This window comes from Etheostoma spectabile, chromosome 13 (genome assembly GCF_008692095.1).
Source record: "Etheostoma spectabile isolate EspeVRDwgs_2016 chromosome 13, UIUC_Espe_1.0, whole genome shotgun sequence".
NCBI lineage: Eukaryota > Metazoa > Chordata > Actinopteri > Perciformes > Percidae > Etheostoma > Etheostoma spectabile.
This window is the reverse complement of record NC_045745.1, coordinates 24,149,127-24,159,054: the sequence shown is the minus strand read 5'-3', so window position 1 is coordinate 24,159,054 and position 9,928 is coordinate 24,149,127.

The following is a 9,928-nucleotide window of genomic DNA, read 5'->3' as shown; positions in this document are numbered from 1 at the left end:
GGGGGGGGGGAGGACTGGAGAGTGGGAGTTAAGCACAGAGAGAATTAGAAACAGTGAAAATCTGCTCCTTATTTCCCATCTTTTTATCCTCAAGGAGGAAACAACAACCTTTTGCTTGTCTGGCCATGAGCCACACGGCCATCAGAAACACTTTGCTGCAGGTATCAATAGTCATTATTCACATTCAAATAGCAACATAATGCTACCACCCACCAATGGACTGACTTTTGGAAATTAGATAACATTGCTGTGGAAAGCTCACCTCATTCCTGTCAGGCTGCAGTAGGAACGCTTTGTTTTTGTTTTACAGTAACCTTGCGCTATCTGACAGGCCATGAATAATGAGTCAGTTTAACATAGAGCTTTACAAGAAAGTCTTTTGCCACTGAATAAAAGGAATGTCAGAGGCTGAAGGAGAGATTTGTGATTAAGAAATCAACACGTTCAAAATTAAATTCTATGAGTGAAAATAAATAAAAAGCAAAAAGAGGTTTGCTTTTTTCCCTCTTTGGTTTCTCTCATAACAAAAGGTATTGATTGTCATTGACCTTACAAAACTGAAGGTTGCCAAAATCTTGGGTTTACAAACATTTGCAATATAATTCACATTAGTTTAGTGTTACAGTGTAGTAAATAAAGGTATTGAATAATATATATTAGTATAGTAATTTCACACCATTTTCATCCTGCAGAAGCATGTGAACTTGAAATATTTAGATTTCTTTGACTTATTTCTTTGACTTATTCTTTTGTCTTTCCAAACATTAAAAGGCTATTTTACTGGTTTATGACATTGTCGCGGTGATGCTAATGTGATTAACATTAAATGTGATTTTCTCTTCTATTGTGACATTTTTGTGATTGATTCCTACCCTCTGTGAAAAGTAACTTTGTTGAATGACTTAGTCACGTTGATCACAGCACATCTGATGCAGCCTTTTCAAGCCCGAGCTAACATAGGAGGAGCAGAAGGGTGTAGCAGAAGGAAATATGTACAAAGGATACAGATGGTTGATTTAATCCACAGATTTTATCATAACTATTTAACAAAGCAGCAACATCATGCTGGCAGTAAAGCATCGAAAGACTAATTTCTGTCTTTCATTAACATTTTGTTTAACCGTTTATGGTAATCATCCGGAGTGATATCTCAAATTCCCCAGGACGGCTTTAAAAGGTTAAATCATTTTGTAGTTTCCTTTTGATTTTGAAATTCCATCAGTTTTTATTTCCACTCGTGCATTCAGCAGAAGATTGTGTTTCAGATTTAATTTATTTAGTGACGCATTCAGTAAATGCAGTTTATGAGACAATATGGCATTGTAAACTACACAGCTGAGGGCTGAGATTGCAAAGCCTCTCTTTTGAATTTGTGCATGTGTGTGTGTGTGTGTGCGTGTGTGTGTGTTGCCTACAGGTGACTCATCGCACTGCAGATGACCACAATGTTTTTTCTGCTCCTTGTCTTCCTAACTTTCCCTCTCCTATGGTTCTCGTTTTCTCACTCCATTCCTTTGCTTCTGCTTTTCTCTTCACACCCTCTCGCTATCTCTTTCCATCAGTGCTGTCTTTAGGCGTTACAAGCCTGTATCCCCAGATTACATAATGCCCTGCCTTGTACAATCCTGTCTGGACGCCAAGAAAATGACATGCAGAAAATTAAAGGACAAAGAAACAGAACATTTACATTTTGAGGCGCCATTTCTTACATGTCTTTCTCGTTGTGGGCTGCATTGTACCTGAAACGGCTGGCCACCACCAGCAGCCCGTTCATTCAGCCCAGGTATAATGAGCAATAATGTCATGTTACGATCTGATTGGCATGGCGAGCGTCACAGAGAGGGGCGGGAAGAGGGGTGGTGACAGAGGGAGAAAGAAAGAGAGAGGGAGAGAGAGGGGGGAAATAATAATGATGATGATGAGGGGCCATGAGCCAAAACAAAGGCACAATGACAAAAAAGAAGGTGAGGATCAATTTGTGCCTGCCCCCTGTTTTTTGTTGCTCACATCAATCATACATCCATTTACCCCATCCCTCGCTCCCTCTCAATTAGTCTCTCCTCCATTTCTTGTCCTCTGCTTTCCAGTCATTTGCATCCTGTGCCACTGATTTTGAATGTTTAAACATAATTTCAAATGTGAGCAGGTGCTTATAAAATGTTCTGTTTCCTTGATAACACATCCGGATGTTTATTGAACAGAGAGGGAGCTGAACCTTAATTTCGGTAGAAAACCTTTAAGAGGTAGCAGAAAGCAAACACATGCACACATTGGCGTGTGCGCATACAAACGTGAGTGAACTTTGCTAAAATGTTATCTTTCTGAAAAAAGAAGACTGAATTTGAAGTATTTTGTTTTAACACAATTTTCATTCAAAACGGTTTAAATGTGAAAAGACTGGACAAAATTAAGTCCCTTTATTGTATTTGTATTTGAGGTCAGTGCTTTTACTTTTCGTTTTCTTGTTCACAAGATTGTTCAGAATGAGCTAAAATACAATACATTGGATTAATATTTACATACACAGTTATTCATTTCAATGTCTTTGTACACTATATGTTTAAGAAAGAATAAATTGACTGAAAAGTGACTAAACCAAAGGTTTAAATCTGATGTTTTTGGTATAAACTGATTATAATATCCAGGTTTTTATAATCTAAATTATAATCTAAATTTGCTTGATTGTAGATTAACCTAATCTTGGATACACACACACACGCATGCACGCACGCACATCGATGCACGCATGCACACACACACACACACACACACACACACACACACACACACACACACACACACACACACACACACACACACACACACACACACACACACACACAGCATTTACATTGTAATTACCCCAGAGCCCCTCTCTAGGTCCCTATGGGGCCTTCGGTTGAAGATGGTCTCAGAAGAGTCCCAGTCGTCCCATTGATGAGATCATTAGCCTGGTAAGAGTAATCCACAACAATCTGTGTGTGTGTTTGTGCACATGCATTTGTGTGTGTGTGGGTGTCACTTGTGTGCTCATGCGTTAAGCAGCTGTTAAATGGACTCCACGCCCTTTGGTGTTAGTGGACATTAGCTTTATTGGTGTGATCTGAAAAGTTATTTAGTGACAGCTGGGATTTCCCTCCCCAGGGACGGAGATGCTGACGACTCCTGATAGCAGGGATGAATGAAAGGGGAAATAGGCGTTAAATTGAAAGACCTGGAAAACTACCGGAAAACACACCCCTGAATTGATTACAATTTTTTTACTTCAACATTTGAAGAAATGCTTGAATGATTTATGTTATAAATTTGTATTGCTTCTTTTTTTTTATGCATCTACAAAAATGAATGGAGTCTTGTTTTATTAACTTTAAATCAAAAAGATTTCTTCATTTTGAAGGTTAATGAAAATACCCTATGACATACAAATAATTTGAACATATCATTTGAATAACAACAAAAAGAGCCAAATTAAAGCATTTATGAATAGCTCTGACATGGAGAATTTTTTGAAATGAGACATTTGGCTTCAGTCTTTTGTCTGAGAAATACATCTGCATTTTTGAGTGTGTAAATGTAATGTAATCTGTAATTTCGGCTTCTTTGTTGTAAAATATTAGTAGATATTATTGGCACTGTGGCCATTGATTTGTGTGTTTTAGGGTAGATAATATCTGTATCAAGGGTTATAGAGCAGCTCTTTATTTGCCTGTCTTGGCTTAAGACAGCAAACATCTGCATGCAGTGTTGTATTGTCAGATGTGCCTCTAGACTCCGTGAACCAACATGACCCAATCAGCAGCCTGTCTCTCTTTCTTTATCTCTTTCTGATTCTCCTTTCTTCTTCCTTTGCCATTTTCCTCCCAAAACTAGAAAAATTATCCTCCCTTTGCACTCTCTGCTGGAAAAGAGAGAGGAGTAAAGGGGCATAAAGAGGGGGAGAGGGCAACTGATTGCTCCTATTGTTTAAAAGTGAGGCTTGCAGCCTCTTAGGGGGATAATTGGCACACAAGGAGGGTAATGTGTTTGGACGGGAAAGGATAGTCAAAGAAATACAAAATAAAAAGGTGCTGAAAGGGTTTGAATCTAAACATTTAAAATTAAACGTGAATGCGTGAGACCAACATGTTCTGAAAGCAAGCATGCGTTTACATTAAAAATAACTATTGTATTCCTTTTATATACACAGTGTGTTCTTAGGATTTCCTAGGGCTCTTTTGATTTTCACGTTATTTTTTATGTCAGTTCAAAGGGGAAGGAACCCTTGAAATCATTTATAGTTTTTAGAGTTTCATTTATAATAAAGTAAAACAATATAGAGTAGTGTATTTATTGCCTTTAAAAAATGCACAAATTAGACTGTACTGCCGGTTAATGGAAACCTGAAAATGATGGCTGAGTAATGTGATGTAGGATATTGAAAAAATACATAGATATTTACCGGGTTAGGGAAAAAAAAGTCCACAAAAGAAACATTTATACCAAATAAAACGTAGATATCAACAGGAGATTGAGTAAATGAGTGTGAGGAAATGCTTTATATTTGGTTGTTTTGGGATAATGTTGCTCATGTAAGAGTCACTAATCTAATAAATATTATAATTGTATAAATATTGTAATGTATTTTATTGCATTTAATTATTTTGCATTGTTGTCAACCAAACACTATTTTAAATATAGTAAATACAAAGCAAATATGTTCTTTTTTAAAACAGTAAGCCCAGGTTTGTGACGTAGATTAAAAATATGTATTCATTTTACTCAAAGTAAATGTACGCTGCCAAAAATACACACAGGAAACATCGTATAACACAGCCGTCACACTTTCTTTTGTGCCTGTTTTCGAGAGCAGGCTCTGCCACCATTTTGTGCTATTAATGATGTTCTTATTCTATTTCTTAACTCTCATTTCTATCCGTATGTGTCTTTTGTTTCCTGTCAAGCACTTGGGTAAGCGCAGGTGTTAAAAGTGCTTTTGAAATCAACTTGAGTTGACTGAAGGAGAAGTCATTTCTAAAGCAGCCGAGAAACAGCAAGTTGAATGTAAAGGATATGATATGATGAAGATCATTTTGGAACAATTTCCTGCAGTCAGTCAATCAGAAGCCTTGCGTGTCTTAGTCAAAACCATACAACTATAAATAATCCACAAACTACATGACAGGTGAAGCAGAAATCCTGCTCTTACAAGGATGACCTTTAACCAGCAGGATGACTTGAACATCACACAGTGCAAGTTCTGTTGTGAAAACTATCACTATTATCTGAGAGAAGTTTGCTTTACTGCGTCATCAAAGCGGGTCCTGCACGTCCCTATGTATGTCTGTGTCTCCATTTCATATTCCAGTCACAAGCCATGTGGTGCAACTGCTCAAAGGGTACGATTTGGTATTTTGGATTTTAGTTCGGGGCTTCATAAGTTTCGTGCCTAAAGGTCTGTCTGGGATGGGATGGCTGCAGGCAGAGAACGTGCATGCTCAACACGCTCGTGACCACAATCGTTTTAGCTCGATACCCGTGTTGAAAAAAAAAAAAGGATTGTAGAAAAAAGAATAATTAACATTCAGTTTGCAAGTAGGCTGAAGACGCTGCGAACATCTTTGAGTGATCACAGTGCACCTACGTCCGTGCCTGTCTATATACTGTGTGTGTGTGTGTGTGTGTCATGAATTAGTGTACTTGTAAGACTATTATTTGTGATATTATTTTGTGTGAGTGTGTGTGTAGGTGCGTGTGTGTACAGTGCGTCTAAATTGGAAGGCTGTAATTAAATGCGTAAACCTCTCCACTATCTCCTCCTCCAGCCAGCGCCAGTGACGCACAAACCGCAGCACAGCCATGAGTCATCAGGCCCCCAGGATCACCACCCCTCCTTCTATCTCTCTATCCCTGCCTCCATCCACCTCTACACAGCTCTCTATAACCCTCTCTGCCTCTCACTACACATTCCGATGTCCCACTCTTTCTAAATTACCCAGCATCACGCGCACAACGTGAGCTGCAGCTTTTTTCCCTATACACTCCTTGAGATTTGTGCTCAATTTCCAGCTCAATCCGATACGCTCGCGTTTATCTCTCCACATCTGGCCATCGCTCCCTCTACTACACCCCCGCCACCTTCCCTCTTCACTCAATCTGTCTTTACCTTCTTTATCTCCCCTGTTAACCTCTCCACGCCCACCATGTGAACCGGTAGGTTATTAAGTTTGCCATAGTTGCAGGCAGATGGGGAACACAAGGCGACATCACAGAGGAGAAAGAGAAAGAGGGAGTTGTGGAAAGATGGGCTCATATTCTGAGTGGGAACGATGGGAGATGACGGCGAGCAAAAGAGCAGCACTGACAGCGTGTACAGTGCAAGGACTAGTGAAGGCTGAGAACAAGAGAAAGGAAACAAGAGAGAGGGAGAGAGCATAATTTGAGACATTTGCCACCTGGTGTCCTGAATCATTATCTGACTCATGCTAATCTCTTATCTTCTCAGCCAAACACACTCACACACACACACACACACACACACACACACACACACACACACACACACACACACACACACACACACACACACACACACACACACACACACACACACACACACACACACACACACACACACACACACACAACTAAAGCTTTTTTTTTAAACTGGCATAAGGGGAGTCAAAGCATCATTTCTGAGTGTCAGACCGGGTAAGACAAGAGGAGAGAGGGAGCACTGGAGAGTAAAGATGAGAAACAGTCGAAGGACACAGAGGAGAGAATCTCTCTTAACTCTCTGACAAAGTATCCAACGTGGTTAAAGAGGAAAAAAGGGGATGTGTCGTTTCCATCTCTCAGAGTGTTTATGATATGAGTAGGAAGGGAGAGCATATTAAATGTATGACTCATAAATGTGTGTGCTTCTGTGCCCCACCAACGCCCTGCAGAGAGGGTTGCATTCACTGCTGCAGGTGGGATAAAAAAAAGGCAATTTCGTGCTTTACTTGGTGTGGTTATCCAATTAGTTACACAAAACATGTGGCTAAGCGGATGTATTCCAATATGCTTCTGTTCCTGATAGATGTTTTATCGCCGGGAGAGCCGTCACAAATATGTAGCAAAGCTGTCTGATGAAACATTACATTTTGAGTGCAATAGTTTTTGTGTTCGCCATTTATTGTTTCAGTTTGTCAGGGGATCATGCACTATTATCCTCTGAGCTGACAGTGATAATTCAAGGTAGTCTGCTCACAGATTCTGTAAGCTGTGTGTTTATTTATAAAGCCACGCGGCTCGATTGTGTGAGGGTTTCCCAAGGTGTAAGTATTATTTATTATCTAGCCAACATGTGCACATTAACTGTGTGTACATCCTGGATGTTCCTGATAAAACCACCGCCCTTTTCAACATGTTAACAAACCCAAAAATGAAAATGAAATCTTTATTTAGAAAAGGCTCTATCTGTAAAATAATTCACAAAAAATCTCTCTGCTCTAATTCAGAATCATGTATAAATGTGGCTTTGGAGCAGTTAACTTCAAGACAGGAATTCCCTGGTACAAAATAAGTTGTGTGCCACCACTCTGCAGCTTTGAACTTTTCCAATGCCGATTTTGAAGTTTGTGATTAAAAACAGTGGCACCGGTTGCATACATATGCAGGGAACACACAGAACAACTCAAGCACTGATATTCAAAATCCGTGCCTTACAGTGGGCGAATGACTCAATGTTATGGCACTAGATACTACTCCAGTGGAGTACCCCACATTTATTACAAACATTTGAAATATTTATGGATCGAACTTGGACGTTGCCTAAAGCAGACTTTGAAAAATGCAGACTTTTAATAATCCACAAGAGTTGAGCTTACAAAAAAAGCTATTATGCCTAGCAAACACTGTTAGTTGGTGATAATATCAGTATGTGTGGGATTTAAATGATTGCCTCTAGCCTACATAGCCCAATTTCTGAATATATCTCTCTGCCTAAGCCTGCCAGAGTAGCTACACAAACAAAGTAATATACTTCGAAAATGTGTGTGTAAAAAAAACTATTAATATTTGCAGATATGAAATGTCTTATGAGCAGAGTCAAATTCCATAGTAATAAGATTAACTGAGAAATTTAGCCTTTCAGTCCTTTCGTTAAGATTCTGCTTGTTCTGAGGCTTTGTTAAGTATCCCGGTGGATCTGAGTCATTTCAACTTTAATCTCTCACTCCTATCCCTTATTATAACAATACTGTATGTCTATATTTGAATTGTGCTCTGTCTCCAGCTTTAAGTGTTACGTAAACTGCCGTGAAACTAAACAAAGAACTAAAGTTTCAACTCCTGAATACAGTCATACATAACTTTGATGTTATTGGATTACATAGACACAAATATTGTCTTGCAGCTTTGTCATGATTAAGTACAACTAGGAGATTTCAAGACATATATTTAAAAGCAATATCTCCAGTTTGAATACAGCTGGATATCTTGGTTGCATGTTGTTCCCATTTCTTCAAAACACTTTGCAGAAAGAAACATAAAAAATATTGTTTTTTGCACACATCAAAGAAAATGTGGCAAAAAGGCAATTTCACATCCATTAAATTACTTTAATTAATTAATTAAATTAATTAAATCCAACCTATATTTACAATACAAGATGTGGAAACCAAGATAACTCACACTCAAAAACTGCTTCCCAAATTCCTAACCAAAACAATAAATTTGGGCCACATGAGGCCCATTGGGCCCATCTAATCCTTTAATAGGGCTCCCAGTGCATGACAGATGTGACAGTACATTACATGGGATTGCACCATACTGTTTAGCAGATCTCATTGCACCCCACATATAACTGAGCATCCTTGGATCTCATGAGGATGGCTATTTAGCTACCTGCAGTCAAAATAAAAAAAATGCACACTGCAAAACCAGTTCTTATTGTCTTTGTGTTGTCCATTTGGAGATCAATGAAGCATGTCTTGAAATTCAGGCTTAAAATCTGACCAGTTCAGATTTCCGCTGATAAAAATGTAGCCCATTTATCCCGGTAGGGGTGCACCTGTTATTCATGCTGGGGCATTTTTGTTTGTGTGTGAGTTTCCACTGTAATGATGCTTTTCCTACCTCTTTTCATTCCAGATCATGGGACTGGGCAGTGATTTGTGCCCTTTGTGGTCCTTGACTCCTCCTGCCTCCTTACCTCTGGTGGTAGCTGCTGTTCATGGTGACTGCTGATGTTCCAGCATGCTTTACAATCATCTGTTGACCTTTAAGACAAGAAATGACAATGTGAAATAAGTCAATAAAGTTTGATGCTGCTAGATAGATATGTAAATAGTATGTAATAGTAACCAACCATCTGATTGTGTTTATTTTATGAACATTGTTGTTCATGGTCTATATTTATAATTTGTTTAAAGTCAGGTTTTCATTCAAATATAAACACAAATTTTAACCAAATTTACAAAAAGTGAAAATACAAATGTGTACGCGTTTTGATCTACTACGGTACTGTGAATATTGAAAGTTGGCTGCATTGAGATAAAAAGTGGGTCAGGTTACATTTAACCATGCAGAAGACGATGCAAAGAGATGTCTGCTGTGCAAAAGGCCTACAGATTTTTCCCCCGTGACTATCTTTGTAAAAACGGTTTGTATGAAATTTGAACTCAATGCTTTTTTATTTGTTAAACAAAAGTTGAAATGTATTGTGCTCAGGGCCTGATGTTAACTATTTTGACGACCAGCCACACCTGCCACAATGACTTTTTACCAGCCATACAGCAGTTGCATCATCTCCAACTGCACTGCGTTCATAGACGTCAGTGCCTTGACCGCAGCGGTCTCCTCCAGAAGCACAGTCTTTGATAGTTTACAACGTATTGTGTGTAGGTGGCTTCTTGATGACACATGATCCTTAATTGCTTCTAATTTTAAGTTTTTAGTCTCGATTACA